Raw genomic sequence first — 24,649 nt, forward strand, 5'->3', positions numbered from 1 at the left:
TTATTTACTGCCCCCCCCCTTTTTTTTTTCCTTTAAAAACAATATATATATTTTCTGCATTTTCTGTAATACTAATAGATAAGACGTCAAGGTTGGTGTCAATCCCTGAATTTACTTATATTTACTGAATTTAAGTCTACTCCAGACTTCCAAGCTTAGGTGAAAACTTCAGGTCCTTCTTGACCTGACAGTGAAAACACAATTTAGAAACATAGCTCTGCAATATACTTGCCCAATTCTGATTTAAACAAGTGGAGAAATGAGAGTCTGAGCATCCTGACTGACTTTGCAGGTCAGTTTGGATTCAGCCTAAGATGCTGTTGCACTGAAACCTAGTCTATTAATTTTCAAGTCCTGCTATACTTCTCTAGATGGGACTTTAAGAGACCCACAAAATGGTTTGGACATTGACTTCTGAGAGTGCCTTTGAAGATTTAACTTTGAGAAAAATAAGTTAGAGATCAAATATTTAAGAACAGATGTACTTTGGAATACTGGATATATTATATCTATTTGATAATGACACTCTATGGTATGAAAAGACTGTAAAATAGTCTTAGAATATGACTAGCGCTATTAAGAAAATATTAAATGACAAAAGAATCACAAGAATAGTACGTTTTCTTTCACCCTCTTCAACTGCATTAGAATTTTCTTCATATTGATATATTTAGTGTAATCTTTTCAAAATGTCAAAAGTATAATTACCCTTCATATTCTCTTTATACTACACTATTATAAATCTCTAGAATTATAAAGTATGTATTAGGCATACTGAAGCTTGCATGTAATGCTGTTTCATTTGAACCTTTTCTAAGACATTACTTAACAAAAATAGGAGTTCATGCTGTTCAATATTATGACTTGTGCATATATCGTGAGTTACTCGTACTTTTGATAAACTGTGGTGATTTTCTGGATTTATGCTGACATGAATTTAGTATTTGAAATTTACAAGGTGTCTTGAATGCCTACCAGAAAGAGTGTTAGACAACATTACTTTGTTCCAGGTTATCACACATGCTTACTGACATGGGCTTTCCATTGAATAAAACTGTTAAACTGTTCCAATTAGTAAGAATTTTGTTACAATATATATCAGGAAAATATTTTTCTTCAGAAATCACTTCAGTGTATATTTAAGATAAATGAAACAAATCTTGAACAATTCTTCTTTTGAATAATTGTGATATCTGAGTAGGACTTTGGGAATTAAAAGTGAAATTGGAAGGGAAAAAAGGTATAATAAGTACATTTTAGTAAGCAAACAAAATTATCTTATCAAGATTTATGATTTTACATGTGAAACTAGGATTAAAAAATAAAATATTAACATTATCATGATTTAATCTAGTGAACTTTTCTTAACTTCAGGTGACTGGTATCAATTTCAAGCTAAGTTAGATCCTGAACTCCCTGTTTCTAAACTGAGAACCTAGATTTACTCTCGCAATATTGCTTACTGATCTTTGAAAAGCGTGACTGAACATTAACTAAACCTAGAGGTTGAATATGGTATGTTTGATCCTCAATGTCAGCTTGTTAGTTCTAGTGCTTTTTCGTCCATTCTCATCTCTTTTTACTTGTATACAAAGAACCAGAAATGTCTGAGTACTCTTCTGTATTTATATATGGATTATATTTATCATATGTGTCATGGAAGACCAATCAAACTTGATCTGTTGCGTAGAAACTTATATTTTTAGTCCTAAATAGACTGTTATAAAAAAGAAAAAAAAAAAAACCACCAACCAACCAACCAAAAAAAAAAACCCAAAAAACCAAAAAACAAAACCAAACACAAATAAAAGAAACTAAAAAATCAGACAAAAAAACCCCAAACCAACCCAACCCACCAACAAAAAGCACAAAACAAAGCAAACACAACACAAAACAAAGCAAACAAAAAACTCACCACAAAAACAACACACACACACACAAACCAAACCAAACCAAATAAAAACAAAACACACAAAACCAATAACATACGAGTAGTATCATTTTTTCCTCACCACATTTTACAGTCTTTTTCTTCTGGCCAATTTTGCGTTCTCTCATAATTGGCCAGAAAATAAAGGGGGATTATATCTATTCTATACTAAAGTAGAATCTGAAGGTCCTAGCCAAAGCTTGGCTTCCTTTTTCTTAGTTGTTCCAGACATTTTCACCAAGAAAATGATCCTGACTACAAAACAATGCATAATTTTAATAAGCTGATAAAGCATGATGCAGAAGTAGCCCTTTTAAGTACATTGCTTTGTTTAAAATAAAGTGTAAAGACACATCTGCTTTTTATTTGACACCATGTAGTTGTCTTCTGAACATGTGTATAATCCTCAGACCTGCAAGGAACAGAGAGGAAGGGAGGAGATATATTTCTCCCAAGACAAGCCTCTGGCTATTTTATGTGAGCACATAGCCTCTGAAGTAAAAGATGACTTATTTCTACACTCAGTGCTACAGATGTAAGAATTTTTTCACTCATTGTTGGAGACTGACAAATCTGTGATGACAGGGTTTAGGCTTTGGAAGGCCAATGAAGAAATTTGATATTTATGACTCAGAAATTATATCCCTAGCACTACACCAGTGTTCAAAACGTTGTATTTTGAAAAATTCTGGTTTTCATACCAAACAATCAATCCTTACATTACGTTCAATATTTCAAAGCCCTACAATTATTCCGAATGCTTTGCTCTTTTTAAGTCTCTTTAAAATACAGCAAAATGGTGCTGTTATTTGAAGAAATGGTACAAGAAAGGATTGTGCATTTTAAATTCATAAAATAAACAGTAGTATAAAGTCTTGACACTTCATTTGCTAGTTTTATTCTACTCTAACCCAGGAGTTCCCACAGGACTCTTTCATGCGTCACAATGAATTACCTCCTCAAAACCCCCTACAGAATGCAGGAGGTAATAACAACAAATACATATCACCTATATATTGATTTGAATCTCTTTTCAAATAGCTCTGCGGGGAAAAGCTAATCTTGATATCACTCCTCTGAGGTACTTAATACCATCTGTCAAAATTCTCATAAGACTTTTAGCAAGACCACTAATTTTCTGAAAAGCACTCTACCACTGCTTCATCTTTCTTTTCTCATTTTAACATGCAACATGGGTATTTCTTTAGAGATCTCCTAGTTCAGGACTCATATGTGTAGAAATATCAAGGGTATCTTTGTGCCTAACTTATATACAGGCAAGCCTTGTCTGTCACTTGTTTGATTTTTATCTCACCTGATATTCATTCTATCTGAGGGATAAAAGTCCCCAAAATGATTTATTTCTAGGTCTACTTAATCTGTAGATTATTATTTTCTTGTTCAGTCTATGCTGTAGAGGGAAAGGAACTCTGAAAAAGGGTTTCTGTTTTAATCTCTGTATATAAAGTGGTCTTTGTTGCTTATCTGATGTTATACTGCATTCTCAAGTCTCAAACAACCTTTCTCCTCTTTCTGCTCCTTCACCAACTTCAGCATAGTTGCTTTTTTCTTTTTCTTTTTTTTTTTTTTTTAAATCTGTTTCTCATGCCTTCTTCTGTGACCAAAGCTACTTAAAGCTGGCACACATGTGAAAATTCATTTAACCTCTCTAACTCAAGAAGAGCAAATATCACTATCTGCTGTGCTTGGAACAGTGCAAACTGTAGAGGTTTTTCCATCTTGCTTCTCATCACTAGGAAGTCTACTTAGGGGAGGCCACAATCTTTTCCTAAATCAGAATGAGAATAAAATCAGCAACATCAATTCAGTAACACCAATTCACGTGAGCAGGTGGAATTTGAAGAAAGTGCAATGGCAACAGTGATCACAGAATCACAGAATCACAGAATGTTAGGGATTGGAAGGGACCTCAAAAGATCATCTAGTCCAATCTTCCTGCTGGAGCAGGAACACCTAGATGAGGTTACACAGGAATGTGTCCAGGTGGGTCTTGAATGCCTCCAGAATAGGAGACTCCATGGTATTGCTCATTTGTACAGATGCTTCAGTTGCTTCATCAGCTGTTCCTATCTTAGATGTGCTGGAATTGAACAGTTACTGTTCACTGAATAAAAGAACTAGTGTGGGTACAAATCTTAGCTATGCCATAACACATGGTTTCACTGAGGTAATGCTCATTCAAAGTACTTGACTGGGACACAAGGAAGATGAAAAGACTATTTTAGGAAGCAAAGCCAAATGTGACAAAATTATTGCATTTATCTTGAACTGTGATTATTATAAAAATCCATCTGTCATTAGGTACGTAGGACTTAAATGAATAATCACATGGCTAGACTGAGGTAAATTCACTGGAGGAGTTGAATATGAAGAATGAGGGTTCACGGTCTGAGGTTGAAGCCATACACAACTACACAAACTGTCAAATGCTAAATGAAGAGCCACTGGCTTCCTCTTAAACATCTCTGAAAAACATAATTTAACCTTAAAACAGTCTTAATCTCTATTTTAACTCATTAGGAAGCAGACTTAAAAATATATGTATACAAATAAAATATATTAAACATACTAATGAACAATAATTGCTTTTATGGATCCAAAAGGATTTTTAGGGTTTTGAATTTGAAAAGTCCAGTTTGGATCTGCTGATTTGCTTCAAAATAATTCAATGTGTCTAGCACAGCTATTTAACAACAGGCTTGTTATTGACCAGGGGTTTTGAGTTCATCTTTATGCCGGTGCACTAGAAGGCCACTATCTTTGTCTCAGAAAGTAAATCATATTAAAGCAATATAAAAATGGTCCAAAACTGGAGTCTCTTGCGTGGCTCACAGCTCCTTTACTGAAACATTTAATGTCTAATCAAACAAAGATAAAGATTAATAACTGGGGAACTAAATGTTATACAGTCCTATAAATTTTCACGTGGTATCAGGTAACACAGTTAATTTCTTCCTATGTGCTCTGGGCAACTTCCTCCACTATTTCTATGCCAGTCATCACCCTCAGCTCCAAAAGTAAAGCATTTGGGTCCAAACTATATCACTGAAGTGATATGAAGGGCTTCTCATAAGATTTTTGCTGTCTATGAGTGTCTCAGGATTCAAAGACTTAAGAAGACTGGTGGAAACTGCCAGATAGTGAAATCAATAAAATTTCGCTTATGATGTATGCCCTCTGTTACACTGTTCTAAACTCTCAGCTGCATTCTCTATTACCTCAGTAAAGGAAAAGATGCCTTAGGCCTGAGTAAGATTTTAGGCTTTGTTTTGTTTACATACAATGGTATTCTTCCTAATCCCCCATTGTTGATGTGAACTGTTCTTATTCAGGTGTCTTTGGAAGGGCTACATGACTCCACTGTTTATATGTTCACTCAGTTCAGAATGTCTCAACTCTCTCAAAAATGAATTAAAAAAAAAAAAAAAGTTCTTGCTGTGAACCCCAGTCTTGGTCTAAATATTACACTAACTTTTAACACTTGCTTTTATACCCAGATTTTATGTTGTGTTTTGTGGAAGGGGTATCATTAACCATTTCTTGTTTAGATAGAACAACAGACATTTAATGATGATGTTTAATGTATTTTAAAGGAATCAATTGCAGACTTTCTTTAACCTTATGAAACTCTCCAGAAATAGGCTGTGTGTGTTTCCCATCTCATAATTCTGTCTATAGTTGATGATTGTCTTTGAAAGAGCAGGTTTAAAAGATGATTGTGAAGGAGGAGCAGGAAAGAGAGATCTTATAGAACAATCCACCTCATTTTGAAATGCAAGAAGAGTGCATTGCACCACTAGCATCCGCTGTGACTTCTGCACTAATTCCAGGCAAAAACATGCTTTCACACAGAAGATTTTACCCACCATGTTTCAGAAGAGTACTATTCAGAATCAATTTTATAGTCCACAGTGGGAGACTTGGCATATTATTCACTGTCAAGTCTATTTGAGCAAAGACTGTATCGTAATTTGCTTTCTGATCCTTTGTAATTGCTTCGGTGTTTTTTGACCTAAAATTGGGTAAAACATGCAAATGGCATATTAATTCTTCATTCAGTATGTCACTTGTTGATTCAAAATCTCAAAAATACCTGCATATCCGGAAGGCAAATCAGTAGAATTTGTATTTTTTCCCCTTTCTATTCAAGGAAGCAGCTCGAAGAGTGGCCCTGGTGATGAGAAGGGAAAGTTAGAAGGAAGTGAATGAATCCATGTAAAGGAGTGAGCCCCAGTATGCTCCAGACTAATAAATTACCCATTTGTTACTCCAGTACCACAGAAAGTGACTATCTCATCCAGGATGCCAACTTTGTTCCTTTTTTATCTATGTACAGCAAATTAGTTTAAAGGTAGTTCAGGTGATACACAAGCTGCATCATACCTTAACCATGCAATACCATATCTTCTGTTTCTCTGATTATTCCAAAAAGGAGCTCCTGAAGAGCTGTAACCTTCACAGGAGAATCCAGATCAGAATAGGACATACCAGAATATATTTTCTGTGCTCAAGTTCAGGAAGTATAAAGCAGTAAGCAGTTTTGTGTGTTTGTTTGTTTGTTTGTTTGTTTGTTTTTTGGGGAAAGTTGCTAAAAACTGAAAAGTAGTAAGTTCAAATTCATTCAACAGGCAGGTGGTGTACACTAACACTTTTGTAAGAGTGGCACTGACTACTTTCCTTCTACTGGTGTGGAAATAAGAAAGCATTTAGGACAGATAAATTATTCTATTATCCCTTTTCCTCAGCAAACATAGAAGAATGAATGTGAAAACAACATACATTGATACTTTGCTGGAAAGTTTGTTTCTTTACTGGTAACCGTGAGTGTGAATATTTATACATTAATTCAATTAAATAATACATGCAGTAAAAGGCTCCAATTTTCTGGTAACTTCAGAATTAGTGGTATTATTATAAGGTAATTCCCGTCAAAATATAACCTCATGTTATTAATGCAGGTAATTTGTAATAATTACACTGCTCTGATGTGCTGTGTTTTAGACCAGTGAGTACACTCATTAAATGCTTTTTGATAACTTAAACCCTTTGAGAAGTAATGCTTCTTTGTTTGTGTTTGTGGTAGAGTCTGTTATAACAATCTTCCTGTTGAGTGCAACACGTTAATACCAGGCAATGCACTGTTGAAAAGTACAAAGTTTTATATTAGCTGATTTTATTTCTGCCTCTGTGTAAATTCTCTCGGTAAATTTTATGTAACTCTTCACCTTATTTGTTTTTGAATTAACTATCCAACTTGACAGTACAGCTTTAATCCATTACTCAGGTTAAATTCATCACTAAGGCAGAACAAATATTGACTTCTGAGAAAAGATTGTGTTCAGGAGAGAGACTTGATATTCTTTAAATAGGGAACAACTGAAAATTGAAATGTCATATTTTTTTTCCAATGCATGATATGAATTTGAAGGTCACACTTTTTTTTTGCAAAACAAGACACAAGGAAATTGTCTTGTAACTTTTCTCAGTTTTTCCGTGCCACTGCAAAGGGTATTGCATTCTTTTTTCTTTCACTGCTTTGTGTCATTGTACTTTGAACAGCTTTACCTGTGTAAACTTCATAGTCTGGTAAAAGGTCTATGCACTGGACTCCACAAGTTTGTTTGTTATTTGGAGGTTTTTGTGCAAATCATTGGAACCTGTGTATCACTGTGGTTTTGTTTATGCTTCAATAATTTATATCATTATGTATTTCTGTGGCCAGCTTTGATCATGCATATAGAAAAATCTTTGAACTTCATATGTGTTGACGATATGAATCTTCTTGCTGAAAGAATATACTGATTTATAGAAATGTAGATTTTTCTGCAAGAAAGGTGCTGCTTACAGTAAATCTTTCTTTTAAAAAGATTTTCAGTTCTCCAAAAGACAAAGGATATAGAGAGAAGAGCTCAGATTATGACTGTTCCTGTGAGAAGGAAGGGTGGGATTCCCCTCGCCTCCCAGTTATATTAGCATATAAGAACATTATTGACGTGTTATGTGATATCAACACAGTTGTGTGATTTACTAATCCTATACCCCCAAATGAGCCAATGGAAAATTGGTTGTTAGCCCTTTGAAGGGAAGCAGATTATGCCCAAGTACATTATCTCCTGTCTTTACCTTTAGTTATTTGGATAAGAAAAACCAGAGGGAGATAGTAATCAGGCTAAGTCTCTGGAGCTGTGGTTAAAACCATCCAGCTAGCATATGTGGGAAAATAGATTAACAACTTCACTAGTGTCTGACCTGAATTGAGCAGTTCTTTTTCCTAAAATAACATTTAAAATGTTTATATTTTGTCCTATTAGCATATAAGAACTTTGAAAATTTCATCAAAGGAAAAGAAGATATTATGTCCAACTCTGAAAAAAAGAAGTGCACCTGCATGCATTTTTTCATACAAAACATTAAAATTGCTTATCTACTTCAGATTAAGTTATGTATTATTTATTTTTGCATGTGCATCTGAGATATGGAAAAACAAGTCAAAATACATTGTTTGTTTATGCAAAGTCTGTCTACTTGGAAAATAATAAGACTAAATATATGTTATGTTTTAAATGAGTTCTGATCAAATTCTTTCTGAAGTCAGTATGATTTCACTGACTCCATAGGAGCTTATATTTTCCAGAGACCACATAATGACTTTAGTAGGAGTTACAAAGTTCTAATTATATTTTAAATGAATTAACTTACCACTAATTCTGAAGTTACCAGAAAATTTGAGCGTTTTCCTGCATGTGTTATTTCAATGAACCTATGTCTAATATTATAATTATATTTCTAATAATTTCTAATTATTCAATTGTTATAACTCAATCAATATTTTTATTATTTTAATATATTGTTTTAAATGTACTTTGTAATAATGTGTTTAGGATCTGAAAATAAGACTTTTTTTCATAATCTTGTGATCACTGTTTGAAATACCTTTCCTGTTTTATCAAATGCTTTCATGGATTCAGTGGATGACAATTTATATTGTTTTCCTTTACACAAAAGAAAAATAAGCATGAGTTTTCCCAAAAAAATATGTTCCTTTCAAGCAACTGTGTTTAAATCAATCTCTTTCTCTAAGTGGTGAGGTCTAATCCTCAAAAAACTGTAAGATTTTTCTCTAAGTAACAATTCAAAAATCAAAGCATTTTTGAAAAAAATGCATTCTAAAAAGTCACTTCCTTCTCCAGTTGGCCTCATGTATGATTTTGTTATCTCTAAGGGATCTTTCTTTAATTCATAATCTTGAATTTTACGTCTAAAGTCTGTCACAAGTGAATTGATCTTTAAATCTTTTTCGTGTTTTGGAGAGGCTGGAGTTGGAGACAAAATAAGCAAAGATCTGAATATTTGCTTTGGGAATTTGGCCTGCTCTCTATTTTTATTCCATATTTTAATATAATTCTATTTGGAGAAAAAAAAAAAAGAGTGACATCCCACAGTGGATGTCTCATTTCTTATACTGTGATAGCTTTTATTATCCACTTTTGATGATTCTTTTACTTTTCCAGTGTATTTCTACTCTACTCACATAAAGCCTCAAAGAAAATATAAAAGGGTGTGCTTTTTAATAGAAATGGTCTCTTATTACCTTGAGGGGAAACAAATAGAAAGCTAACCTCCATGCAGTTTGAAAGGTTTATCATATTCTGGTAACAATTTCCTCAAATGGTCACAGAATCACAGAATGTCAGGGATTGGAATGGATCTCGAAAGATCATCTACTTCAATTCCCCTGCCAGAGCAAGAACACCTACATGATGTTACAAGGTTAAGCTAATTTAATGTTACAGTAGAAACCCTATGTTTTTACTATCCAAAATGTAAACATGAATGTTGGAAACCAGCTATACACTTTATTTTCCTCAGACTGTAGTTTTACTTTAATAACAATAAACACAGGGACAGGATTTTTCTTCATGGTAGCTCTTTGTAATGTAAGTATCTGTGCTTGAACTAAGAAATTTAGACTCCTTTTTATAGTCAGTGTAAACAAATAAACATGTAACACTGGAAATGAATAGACATATGAAGACACAATTCATTAGGCATATATTGAGCACCTCTGTTAGGATGTGAATTGTGCCCCACAATCCTTATTTCTCTCTACAGGTAATAAAAGGACTCAAAATTCAGTAGCTCAAGTACAGATATCTAAAGCTAGTTGGACAATCCTTCTCTAAATTAGGTACTTTTGCTTTTGCTCTGGTTTTGATTTAATTTTGCTTATTTTTAAATAACCGTTAGATATTTTTCAATGTCCTTTATAGTCTTATTGTGAAGATCACAAAGGATTTGTTGCAATAAAAAATAGAAGGGCTACTTGCAAATACAACCAATAAGACCTGTAAATGGAATTCACATTGTCTGAAAAATCTCATTTGCTAGGAGGAGAAATAATTCCTTTTTTTCCATCATAGATTATGGAGAATATGTTTAGTAGTGCAAAAGGATGTGGGAATGGCTGTGAATTTCATAGTGTGTTCACTTATCAAACTCTTTTGGTATATATTTTATTTTTTTTTTTTTTTAGATTTAGAAAACAGAAAAACAAAGGTTAAAACTACAACAAAACAAAACTACCATGACCATTATATTAAAAATTAATTATTTCATTGAATTAAGAAGAAACTGTAAAAAACTTTTTAAATGTTTATGAAAGAATCTACTTATTTTTCAAAGTTGTGAATCACATCAGACCTTTATCTTTAAATCTATTCTTTAAACAGATTATAACCATGATAAATGTTATATTTCTACATACTCAAAGGTAGTTTATAATCAAAGGCAGTTACTCTGCCTGTCATGTGTCTCCAGTCTTTATTATATTCTTTAAAAAAATCAAAGTGTATGATCTCCTGAGAGTTGTCTTTGCAACCTGTGCAGAGACTTCAATTAAATTAATTTCATATTTGCATCTTCCACTATTAATTATTTTAACTCCAATACCTTGAATAATCTGCTTCTCAGTAATTCATCTTCAGACCATTTTTGAACTTTTAAATAAAAAAGAATCAATTAATTTCTGTTTGTTACAGAAACTTCGCACTATTTTTTTTTTCCTAGAAATAATCAATATGGGAGATGTGACTATGCAAGACCTAGTTCTTAAAATCTGCAAAACATCTCCAAATATAACAACAACAACAAAATCAGCAGTAGTTTCCCAAATAGGGTGAACATATTCTAAAATACCAGTATCCTGAGTACCTGTATTTTCTGTAATTGCAAGGCAACAACTGAGTTTCCTTTTTTCTGTTCTTCTAAAAGGAAGTGGTTAGACATCAATAAAATTCCAATCTGGCCTACAAATGTGATACTTCTTTTCTAGAATTAGTCTACTAATAGGCACAAGAACTTATGAGCTGTGTTTCCTGTTATTATAGCAAGCGGTAGTTCAGATTAAACATTGCACTGTAGATACCTACATTTAGATAAGTGAATCTGGAGATAAATTTCACTCTATGTTTCCAAACTAACTAGAACAACTCTCTGCCAGATGTTGACCAGTAGCTGTGAAATCAGACAGGCTAAACATGGATTATTTTTCTTACTTGGAGGCCCATTAAGCAGACTCTGCTCAGGGCCGGTAGACATGCTTAAGGAAGGGAAAATCTCCTGCTTCATTGTGATTTACTCAGTTGCAGAAACAAAGGGTTATGCCACAGCTCAACAGACACAGAGTTCATCAAAGGCATCCTTTGAGGCACCATATAGTAACTAGTATTTTTTATGTCAAATTCATTAGGTCTCTGAAACATGGAACTTTTAGCCCATTTGGCTTCCTTTCTTAAGTATATGTTGCATGCAGCCATTCTTGGGTAACTACTGTTATAGTACAAGCTTAAATTAAGGGTCCTTTGAGTAGCTGGTATGTTTCTCATCCAGACATATCATTTGCACTTGTTATGAACATTGTGAGCATGGACAGATCATATGTCAAGATGTTCCAGGTTTCCAGAAAGCACGTGGACTTCTTGTTTTTATTTTATTATCAATAATGCCCTAAACATTACACCATTTTAATTCAGGGCCAAAATACCTCCGAGACCCAATCTGGAGGAGCAAAAACGTAGCCTTGACAAAAGGTGGAAGACTGAAATAAAGTGCCTAAGGATAAGAAATAAATCCTGAAGGAAGAAATTTTTTTGAAGAAGAAGTCTGATTGAGGTGTCTGAGTGAGAACAAGTCTGAATAGAGAAGGATATATAAGAAATATGTCTGTTCCACCTTTTTGGTTTTTTTCAGTGTTTATAGGCTTAAATAGAAATGCTGATGTGTATAAGACTCCAGCTCCAAGGCCAAAGGGTGGATCTCATGATCAGTTTTAGGATATGAGCAAGATAGTTTGGGACACTTACACAGGTGATATCTATATAGAAAGCATAACACCTTTAAGAGTGTCTTACAATGAAATTTGGAAAACATGTCAGTTGTTAGAAAGAGACAGCTGGCTGATAAAAAACACTATTTCTGAAATAAAATTACGATAGTTCTTAAAGAAAGAAGCTAAGTATCAGCTAAGTAGCTCCAAAATAATCACTTAGTACATATTGTGTTCGTACCTTAGATAAATTCAGTCATTTACCAGAAAAAGAAGAAACTATTAATTAAGATGAAATTTTCCTAATCAAATTGTTCGGTAAAAACTACTTATAGGCAAAAATATTGATCATACATTGTAACTTGCAGAAGTACTTGCGATTTATTAAAGCATTTATTGTTTGTTAAATATTAGCTGGTTAAAAGTGCACATGAAGTATTTTATATTCAACAATTAAACTTGCATGCTCATATATTTAAATGAAGATAATAAGGAACTTGAATAGGTTTCCAGTTTATGATATGCTAGTCTCTGATAATTCCAAGATTTAGCCACATAAGACACTTTGACACGCCTTAAATACAGGCAAACTAAGAGCTCTGACTGTTATTTGCAAATCAATTTAGCTGAGAAGGTGGCCTCTGTTGCTCATCTTGACCACCCTGTGGAGCTGTATCTCCTCTGGCCAGTAGAGTTGAACTGCTGTTTAGATGCCAACATTTTAAGGCAAACTGAATGTGTCGATGTGGCTATGTTGTTTTTATCTGGCTGGTTGCCAGATACCCTCCTCAACAAATTATTAAAAAAAAATATGATAAGATGAAAAATTTTGTATTTTTAGATAAAGACAGGGAGACCACTTACCAATTACCATGATGAACAAAAGAAGGCTCAATTTGGGGAAAAGTAATTTAATTTCTTGACAATTAAAATCAAAGAGGATGGTGAGAAACACAAAACTAAAACCACGTTCCCCACATCACCCACCCTTTTTCACTCAGCTTCAGTGCTTCATTCCCAGCTCCTTTACCTCCTTCTGCTGCAGAGATGACAGGGAATGGGGGTTGCAATCAGTTCGTAACAGCTCATCCCTACTTTTCCTTCCTCCTCACATTTTCTTCCTTACTCTAGTGACGGTCCTCTCTATGGGCTGCAGTCCTTCAGGATAAGACTGCTGCAGCATTGACTCCTCTCCACAGGCTGCAGCTTCCTTCAGGGCACATCCACCTTATCCAGCATGGGGTACTCCACAGACTGCAGTGTGGTCACCATCTCCAGTGTGATGGTGCTCTGCATCTGCTGCAGCAGGACAACCTGCTCCATTTTAGTCCTCTCCATGAGCTGAGGGACTTTCTGCTCAGGTGCCTGGAGTACCTCCTCCCCTTCCTCCTTCTCTCACCTTGATGTTCACAGGGTTGTTTCTCTCACTTTTCCCCCCACTTACACCTCACACTGCCAGGCAGCATTTTACCCTTTCTTAAATACATTTTACAAGAGGTGCCACCATCTTGACTGATGGGGCTCTTCTGTGTCCTGTGGTAGCTCCACTGGATCCAACTGGAACTAATTGTGTCATGAGACAGCCCCCGGTCTCTCCTTACAGAGGCTGCCCCTAGAGCCCCCACTGCCAGCACGAGGCCACATAAACCAGTGCACACTGGGCACTGGTGTGCCTGGTGCCACAGAGGACTCCTCTGTCCTTATCAAGGGGGAATCACTTTAGAAGTGGAGCCAAGTGGACAGGTTGAGGAAGTAATCAGATCAGCTTAATTGCTGCTTAATCAATCCATGGTCATGAGCTGGTGCTCTGGACAGCCCTGTGGGCCCAACTGAGTCTACTACTGTACTCACACTGCAGAAAGGGCAAAATTTGGAAGGTTTGGCCTGTTGGATGGCAGAAACTGTTATTTTTTTTTCAGCTTTGCCTGCAGTAAATGAACAAGTATATTGGTCCTTTAATTCCTATTTTAATTTATTTTGATCAGATTTTTAAAAGTAAAAATCAGAATATTTTGCTTGTAGATCTGCTCATGTACCGCCAGGACTTCAGCTGTTCCATTCCTATGTCAAGTATTTTTGATAGATTCAGGACTGCATCTTTGGAGACTGTCACCAACTACCAAAATCCCAGTAGCTTCACATTGTGAAAAATAGTCCTGTGATTGATACCTTTGTTAACCACTTCCACAGAAAAAAAAGGAAAAATTCAATAGATGCTAGAAATAGACGGTAATTTCTCATGACCTGTTCTGAGCAACAGTGCCCCAGGACCAACCTGTCAGTGATCACACTGAGTTTGTGAACTGAAGAAGCTGCTGCTTCTGCTTCTCCAGATTCACTTCTTGTTTTAATGTGCTGAGCAAGATGCACGATGTATAACGTCAAGGCACATATCATAAAAAGGAAAATATATAATTAAAGAGGTTGTGATAAAATCTGTGAACTCTGTAACGTTTTAATGAAGTTATAGTTTTCTAGTAAAATATCCAATTTATATTCAGTTCATCAACAGCTCTCCTTATCCCCAAATACATAAAAATTAATTTATTTTACTGTGCAGCAATCTCTACAAAATGTAAGTCATAAAACATAAAAGCAAGTGTTTAGAGATATGGATTCAAAAGGGGAATAATCAGAACTTTTTTTTCTTCTAGACAGTCCTCGCTGTTCTCTTTTTTCCTCCTTTTTTATTGCTCCTCCTTTTTCTAATTAACTACCATTTTTCATCTTATATCAACTGACACAATTATAAGTCATTATTTAGGATACTAATAGCCCTAGAAGCAGTTGCCTCACACATAAACTCTCATGCCCAAATGGCCACTTAGCAAATAACTAGATTTTAATCTCTCATCATTCATTACTGATTCAGTTGGCCTGAACAGAATAACTGAAGACAAGCAGGAGATTTTTATTTCAGTTCTTTAAGCTTGTTTCTTAACTTTCCCTTTTAATAACAATGTTATTTCACAGCCAGAAGGCAATTAATTCTTCTGTGTGCCAGAAGATGCCACTGTAGCACTCACTGACAAACAGCAAAGACTGATGGCAGGGGAGAAGAGTATGAATATTATCAGGTACAGCATCTGATTGATTGTTCCTGAGTAGATATTACTATGAGTATCCTAAAAGAGCGGGATGTTAATTTGGTAGGAGAATGAGATTCTGCAATATGTTTCATTTTTTACAAAAAAGAAATAAAGCATCTTGATATTGAGAATTAAAGGAAATAGCCATTTTATGGCATAATTTCATTAACTGAAATACTAATACGGTATTTACCAGCTTGGATATTTATGTGCTGCAACACTGTAACAAACATCAATATGAGTATATGTTCTTTCTCCAAAGGGTTTTTTCCTAGAAAGGATTTCCCCTCTGTTTAATATACTGTATAAATCAGTTAAAAAAATAGTCTCCTTAGGTTACTATTTCATTTTCTTCTACATCCAGTTAATCGCAAAGAGGTTTGATATCATCTATCTACTACAGTGTCATGGTTCTTTTTTTTTGTTTCTTTCTTTCTTTAAAAAAAATGCTGGTAGTGAGCAGTCCATCACAAGCTTTAGAAATTAGGCTTTTCCCCAGGCAATAAAGAAACAGGACAGCCAAAAAATACTTCCCCAGAAGGTCTATCTGAAAAGATGCTCTATTTTATTTTATTTCAGGAACAATTTGAGCATTTTACCTCTTGACAGCTATGCTGCTTGCTGGCAACAGGGGAGAAGAGGGAGGAAGGTTACTGTGAAGCTCCATTGATGGTCAAAAAAGCTCAAATTGGTAATCTATAAAGAAATACAATATAAGGAAGCATTTTAAAAGTACTTCATTTGAAAAAGGCTCTCAATTAATTGTTTGCCCTCAGAGAAAGGGGGGTGCATACATAAGAAAGCAAGCAAAAATATTCAAAGTGTGTGTGCGCTTATACTTTCCAGTGGGATGCTGCAATCCACTGTCAAATATGAGTGTCACCAAATGAACGACCAGATTGCATTCTTGAAATTTAAGCTGTACAGGGTTTTCTTCTGTGAAATGTGAAAAAAAAAAAAAAACAAACAAAAAAAACAACACAGGCAAAGTATAATGCAAATTCTAAACCACATATTATCAATGTTGTTTTTTTGATTTGGCTTGGTTTGGATTTTTTAATTAGATACAGACTTCATATCTTGAGGTCAAGCAAGTTTATCAGCTAATGTTTAGAGTTTATGGTACTTCTGCATTATTAGAACCAGACCCAACTTAACTCTGTGCGGGACTGGGGGGAAAAGAGAAAGAGTTTTTCAGTCAGTCACAGAATCATACAATATCCTGAGTTGGAAGACACCCATGAGACACCCAACTCCTGACTCTGTACAGGGCAGCCTAAAAGATACGTATATTGAAGAGCACTGTCCAAATGCTTCTTGAATACTGATAGTCTTGAGGCCATGACCACTTCCCTTGGGAGTTTTTTCCAGAGCTTGACCACCCTCTGAGAGAAGAGCTTCTTGCTAATATCCAGTCTGAACTTCCCCTGATGCAGTTTTAAGCTATTCCCTTGCATCCTGTCTCCAGAAACCAGAGAGAGGAGATCAGTACCTCCCTCTCTGCTCCCCCTCATGAGGAAATTGTAGACAGCAGCAAGCTCACCCCTCAGTGTCTTCTAAAAGTTGAACAAACCTAGTATCCTCATATCCTCAGCCACTCCTCATAAGTCATGCCCTCTAGTCCTTTCATTGTCTTTTTTTCCCCTCCTTTGGGCACATTCTAATATTTTATATCTTTCTTATATTCTGGACCCCAAAACTTTAAACAGTACTTGAGGTGAGGCTGCACCAATGCTGAGTACAGTATGTCAATTGCTTCTTTAGCTTGGTTAACTACACTGTGCTTAATGTAACCCAGGACACAGTTGTCTCTTTTGGCTGCCAGGGCACATTGTGGACTCATATTGAGCTTATCATCAACTAAAATTCCTTTCTTTGGGGCTGCACTCTATCCTCTTGTTCCTGATTCTATATGTCCATAGAGGAACACACCATCCCTGGTGTAGAATCTGGCATTTGTCATTAAATTTCTTACGGCTGGTGATTTCCCAACAATTTATTCTATCAAGATCTCTCTGTGATACCTCCCTACCCTTGAGAGAATAAATGGCTCCTCCTAATTTAACATCACCAGCCAACTTACTTAGTGTGCACTCTACCCCTGTGTCATAGCCATTGATAAAAATGTTGAAGAGAACTGTCCCTAAAACTGAGCCCTGGGAAACACCATTAATGACTGGCCACCAGCCAGATGTTACCCCATTTACTGCAACTCTTTGAGCTGGACCCTTCACTCAGTTGTTCACCCATCATATTGTGTGCATGTCTAGCTGTATGCTGGACGTTTTACGCACAAGGGTTCGGTGAAAGACAATATCAAAAGCTTTACTAAAAAAGAAAAATAAATAAAAGCAAACCCACAAAAACCCACCAAAGATGTCCACTGCGTTCCATTTGTCCACTAATCAAAAATGATGATAAAAGTTTCCTCATCCAGCACATCTGTTCATCTTGGTAAGGTACTTAGTAGTTCCATGGTCAGAAATGCCTTTCACCTCTTTAGCTGCAATGTCAGAATTTGTCATGAGAATTCAGAAGTTACCGTGTAGAACAAAAGCCTGGTCTCTGTGCCAGGGTTTTGAAAGGGACACTGAGCACTGCCAGGTGGTGGGGAAACAGGGGATGTCCTTTACATCACTGAAATTTATATGTTCTTAGTTATCTTCATGAAACACTAGCCAGTCACTCTGTCCTGTCTTTCAGACTAGTGAAGGAGTACATCACAGTATCACAGTATGTTTGAGATTGGAAGGGACCTCAAAAGATCATCTAGTCCAATCCCCCTGCTGGAGCAAGAACGCCTAGGTGAGGTCTCCCAGGAACATGTCCAGGCAGGTTTTGAATGTCTCCAGGGAAGGAAACTCCACAACCCCCCTGGGCAGCCTGTTCCAGTGCTCTGTCACCCTCACTGGGAAGAAGTTCTTTCTCAAATTTAAGTGGAACCTCTTGTGTTCCAGCTTGATCCCATTACCTCTCGTCCTATCATTGTTTGCCACTGAGAAAAGCCTGGCTCCATTCTCATGGCACTCACCCTTTATATATTTATAAACATTAATAAGGTCACCCCTCAGTCTCCTCTTCTCCAAACTAAAGAGACCCAGCTCCCTCAGCCTTTCTTCATAAGGGAGATGCTCCACTCCCTTAATCATCTTTGTTGCCCTACGCTGGATCCTCTCCAGCAGTTCCCTGTCTTTCTTGAACTGAGGGACCCAGAACTGGACACAATATTCTAGATGGGGTCTCACCAGGGCAGAGTGGAGGGGAAGGAGGACCTGTCTCGATCTACTAACCACCCCCCTTGTAATACACCCAAGGATGCCATTGGCCTTCCTGGCCACAAGGGCACAGTGCTGGCTCATGGTCATCCTGTTGTCCACCAGGACCCCCAGGTCCCTTTCCCCTACACTGCTCTCTAATATGTAATTTCCCAACCTATACTGGAACCTGGGGTGGTTCCTGCCCAGATACAGGACTCTAGACTTTCCCTTGTTAAATTTCATCAGGTTATTCCCCGCCCAACTCTCCAACCTGTCCAGGCCCCGCTGGATGGCAGCACAGCCTTCTGGTGTGTCAGCCACTCCTCCCAGCTTAGTGTCATCAGCAAACTTGCTGATAGTACACTCAATTCCCTCATCCAAATCATTAATGAATATATTGAATAATATTGGCCCCAGTACTGACCCCTGAGGCACTCCACTAGATACTGGCCTCCAACTGGACTCCGCACCATTGACCACCACTCTCTGGCTTCTGCCAAATTAAGCCAATTTGCAACCCACCTTACTACTCTATTGTCTAGACCACACCTCCTCAACTTAGCTGTGAGGATGCTGTGGGAGACTGCGTCAAAGGCTTTACTGAAGTCAAGGTAGACCACATCCACCGCTCTCCCACCATCCATCCACCTTGTTACATTCTCATAAAAGGCTATGAGGTTGGTCAAGCATGACTTACCCTTGGTAAAGCCATGCTGACTGCCCCTAATAACCGTCTTATCCTTGATATGCCTTGAGATGGCACCAAGGATAAGCTGTTCCATTACGTTCCCAGGCACAGAGGTGAGGCTGACCGGTCTATAATTACCCGGGTTCTCCTTCTTGCCCTTTTTGAATACTGGAGTGACATTTGCTTTCCTCCAATCCTCAGGCACCTCTCGCGTTTCTCAAGACATAAGGAGGAATCCAAAAAGATATTTAATCAAGTGACAGAATATTGAACAGTAGATTACTATGAGACACAACAACAATTCACATATTTTCTGCCTGTTTTAATTTTCATTATACATTCTTATATCAAATGGTTTTGCTGGAACAGTCAAATGGATTTAGTATACTTAGGAAACTGGTCTAATGGTCTTATATGATGGAAGTCCTATGGACTGAACTTTAGCCTTCTTACTAGACTAACCATGAAAATGTTATATCATAATTACACATTGAGACTTTTTGTTTTGCTAGCTATCATGGGAACTCCTTGTTCATTACTTCTCCATAGCATTTCATCTTTTCATCTTCTGGTTTCCTGAATACTAAGCATATGCCCTGAAGCCAAGACTACAAAAAACACATTTCTAAATTATATTTATATAATTAAAAGGTAAAATTATAGCATAAATGCACCACCAGAAATTTTTTGATGCACAAAACGTCATTGCATTTTGGCAAAGGTGCTGAAGTAAATATATTGTGTAGTCCATCTGCTTCAAACATATGATCTCCTTACCAGTAACCACAACAATTTTATCTGGAAAACAGCAATTATTCAAAATATATCAACCTTACATACAGCTAAAAATGTCTATGAAAAAAGGTATATTTGGAAATAAAAGAGACCACCCCTGCCCGCCCCCCCCCCAAAAAAAAATGATGCTAGCAAACTCCTAACACGATTTCTACCATAGTCTACGGTTCCTTGTTGTCGAGGGTTTAGATTGCAGGTTGACAATAAAGCCCTGACAGATGTATTGTTAACCTCCTCTCCCTCCACTTCCCCCTTTTTGCCCCTCCCTCTCCCCCCTTCCCACTAATGACGCGTGATCGGGAGAGAAAGGGGGACAGAGAGAAGAAAGTTGGAAAAATTAAAAATGCTTTACTAATTCTACTAATAAAAATAGAGAAAATAATACAAAATATACAAAACCAATCTTGAAAGTCTCAGCAACTGCAGAGCCAGCACCTGAAGTCCTGGATTGGACTCTGCAGCCAACCGGAGTTGGATTCAGTCTGTCACTAGGCCTCAGTTCGCAGGGATGACTAGCAAGGTCCTCTCCTAATGTCAGCCATAAGCAGAAGGGAAAAGGGACGAGATCCTTGTGATCTCCCACTTTTATATGAAGTATTCACGTGAATGGAATGTTATACACAGTTGGTCAGCTTCTTGGTCACTTGTTTCTCGTTGCCCCTCTCGCGAGATGTCCATCCGTGCTTATCAATAAGTTTGCATTCCATTGCTATGTTTACCAAAACATGTATCTGGTTTTCCAGGAAAATGCAGCTAATATGAAGGCTTTAGCTGACAGGCAAATTCACTAAAAGAGAAACTTGTTTTAGCAAAACCAGGACACTTGTTTATTGGTGTTCAGTGACCCATGTATTATTCAGAAGTGCAAAATATTAGGTACCTATGAGTCAGAATACTGTGTAGCTAGAGGCATTTAGTATGCAATAGAGAATATTTTGGTGAATCATAGGTATGGTAAGTGATATGGCTAGTGAATATTATGTCACTGTGTATATCAATTTTGCAATGATAAACTGTTTATTTCTGCATTTACTGCATTGGTTTCATCTTTATGCTTATCTATAAAAAAATGTAATGGATCCAAAATAATTTGTGATGAAGCATTAAGTCACAGATGTGCCCAGTTCTCAGACTTTTCTCATTTTGGAAAACAGCACCAGTAAATATTGTGATAAAAAAAGTTGAAAGTAATTGAAATTAAACACTTCGATGGACTACCACTGAATATTCCTTTTTGTGAAATTATCTACATTTCACTATGTAATGGGTTGACCTTGGCTGAATGCCAGGTGCGCACCAAGCCACTCTATCACTCCCCTTCCTCAGCTGGACAGGAGGAAAAAAGAGGAGGAAAGGCTCATGGGTCAAGGTAAGAACAGGGAGATCACTAAGCAATTACTGTTAGGGGCAAAATAGACTTGACTTGGGGAAGTTAATTTAATTTATTACGAATCAAATCAGAGTATGGTAATGAGAAATAAAACCTAATATTAAAACACCTTCCCTTCTCTATCCCTCTAATCTTCCTGGGCTCAATTTCACTCCTAATTCTCTGTTTCCTCCCCCAAGTGGTGCAGGGGGATGGGGAATGGAGGTTCTGGTCAGTTCATCACATGTCTCTGCTGCTCCTTCCTTCTGAGGGAGAGGACTCCTCACACGCTTCCCCTCCCATGGGAGACAGTTCTCCACAAACTAATCCAATGTGAGTCCTTCCCACAGTTTTCTACAAACCGCTCCAGTGTGGGTCCCTTCCACAGGGTGCAGTCCTTCAGGAACAGACTGCTCCAACATGGGTCCCCCACGGGGTCACAAGTGCTGCCAGCAAACGTGCTCCAATGTGTTCTCTCTCTCCACTAGGACACAGGTCCTGCCAGAAGCCAACTCCAGCATGAGCTTCCCATGGGGTCACAGCCACCTTCAGGCATCCACCTGCTCTGGTGTGAGGTCTTCCATGAGCTGCAGGTAGATCCCTAGTTCACCATGGACCTCCATGGGCTGCAGGGGACAGGTGGCCTCACCACGGTCTGCACCACGGGTTGCAGGGGAATCTCTGCTCTGGTGCCTGAAGCACCTCCTACCCCTCCTTCTTCAGTGACCTGAATGTCTGCAGGGCTCTTTCTCTCACATATTCTCTCTCCTCTCTCCAGCTGCTGTTACACAGTGTTTTTTTCTCTGCTTAACTATGTTAACCCAGAGGCAATACCACTGTCATTGATTTTTTTTTTTTTTCCCAGACTGTGTTCCTTCTCATTTGTTTGGACTATTGGTTGACAAAGAATTCAGTTGTCACCCATAATGTCTTTTTTCCCTGGAATTTTTGTATTCATTGAAAGGTATACTATTAGCATATACTTAGATTGTATCCAGTCTTTGTAATCCAGGAATTAACTAAAGCAAGATTAAAAATTGTGAATATCAATTAAATGATTGAATAGTGCATTTAGTATACTAGCAGATTTAGCAGTTAGTAGGTCTTGTGATCCTCGGTATTGAGAATGGCTCTTCTCATATTAAAATATATATATAAAAAACTTTTGCTTGTAATGTGAATCTTTTATTTTTTTCTTATCATGGAAAACTGGAAAATTTGTCCTGCAATCCTTGAAATGTCAATTTTCATTATATTATCTGTGTTTCATTTTTCACTGTGACCTAAGAATTTAGTGAGTCTTCAGATTTGTGTTAGTTCATTTTTACAAGGACCGTAACTTGATACTTAAATCAACTAACTTGTTTTGATTAATAGAAGTACATCTGGTTGTTTTCCTGAGTATAGTCAGAAATAAACAACAGATTTCTCTGTTTGTTTTGTTCATATTTCAGAATATCTGTGTTAAACGTACTCTGTCCCTTGGTACTTTTTCTGGAGTGTGTGAGCAGTATTTTTTCTCACCGTGTCCTTTGCTTTCCTGTTTCCTTCTTTGACTGTTGTTAGCACAAAACACTTCAGTTTCACAGAAGCCAGCTACTAACTCCCTTGCTTTGGACCTAATTTCACTGCTGTTGTGTTTTAACAAGGAGTCCCTCATGTTGCTTTAACAAGGTTTCACTGAATATCCATTGCAAAAATTAACAGCTCAAAAATCAAATTTCTAATAGGTTTGCATTTCCTCTTGAGTATTTCAATGCGTTTTGTTTCTTCTTATTCCACTTTTATTGTTTTAAGCTGTTAAATTTTTTAAAATTTCTCCACAACTATAAGCACTGCTAAAAATGTATTAAAGGACATTTTCATGTAATCGCATGATTTATGGAGCTCTGCCTCTACAAGGGCAGGAAATATTCAGAAACTCTAATAAATTGAGACAGCTGACACAACTTTAGCTACCCTAATCCTTTCAACAGACTTTGGGATCATAGCAAAATATAGTCCTAACCATAACCCTTACTGTATTTATTCCCATTGCCAAGCTTCTTTTTAGAATGAGTGAAAGTCAGGGCAAGAAAGGTAGAAGGAGATATTACATACTGTGATATTGTCATGCATTCATATGTGGGCAACAAGCCCCATTCGTAAGAAACCATCTCCAACTTCAGTAAATATTGGTTTAAAAATTTAACTTATATCAATCATATTGATGAATTCAACGGCTATAGAACACACACATCTACTGTCTTCCTTCTCTTAATCTGTATAAAAAAACCAACAGGTTTCTGACAAGAGTTCAAGAACCAAAGAAATAACAAATGGATTGCTGCTCCTTTTTTTCATACTTTTCTGAGGCAATGAAGAGTGAAAAAGCAGTCAGAGGCCTGACTCTGTTTTTGTAAAAATGACCAGTTCTTGTATTTTTCTTTTATTAGTAGAGTATTTAGCTGTGAGCCATACAGTATGAAGAATAAACATAGTTATATTGTTTTCCCTGAGTACACTTATTTGTATAAAAAGCAATCAGATGAAATTTTTAGCACATTTAATATAAAATATTTAATTCTCTGCTAAAATAATTCCAACTACCAGGTTTTGATTATTTGATTATAAGGCCCAATAAAAATAAACTACTAAAGACTTAATTAAATAAATGATATTTATTGGAATTATTCTTTACATTGAAATGTATGTCATATTTATATAGTGTTTTTGCAGCATATATACAATAGCATACACTGACTAACTACATTCACCCTTCTTTTTTGGTTTGTATAGCTTAGGGAAACACACAGAAATAATTGGCATGATGCCTTAAAATAAAATAAGATGAAGTCTTATAATAAAATAATACAATGCCTTGATTTGTTAAGCAAAATAGTCCCAGACTGAACAGGAAGGTATTTTGTAAGGGAAGGCAAAGACTGAAAATGAAAGTAGCTTTTTCTGTACTGTAAAAATTATGTGGATTAGTTTTGATCATCTAGGAATGCACAGTGTCCGAAGAAGCTGTGTAAGAGGAAACTGATGTTAAAAATAGATAAAAAGGTAATTCTCTTCTACTAGCTGATTAATGAAAGGAGAGCTTGCTATGATTTTATCTCCCACCAAGTTTTCTGTATCATGGTTATCACCACAGGGTCACTAGTTAGTTGCATCATATTTGTTTTCCCCTT

The 24,649-nt window shown here is 36.5% G+C and overlaps 1 protein-coding gene across 2 annotated transcripts in view; it reads left to right on the forward strand.

Annotated features, from left to right (window-relative positions):
* The window catches only part of GPC5 (glypican 5), a 668,409-nt gene that overhangs the window by 358,782 nt on the left and 284,978 nt on the right, over nt 1-24,649 (forward strand). The window lies entirely within an intron of this gene.

This window comes from Patagioenas fasciata, chromosome 1, assembly GCF_037038585.1.
Source record: "Patagioenas fasciata isolate bPatFas1 chromosome 1, bPatFas1.hap1, whole genome shotgun sequence".
In the NCBI taxonomy this organism is placed as follows: domain Eukaryota; kingdom Metazoa; phylum Chordata; class Aves; order Columbiformes; family Columbidae; genus Patagioenas; species Patagioenas fasciata.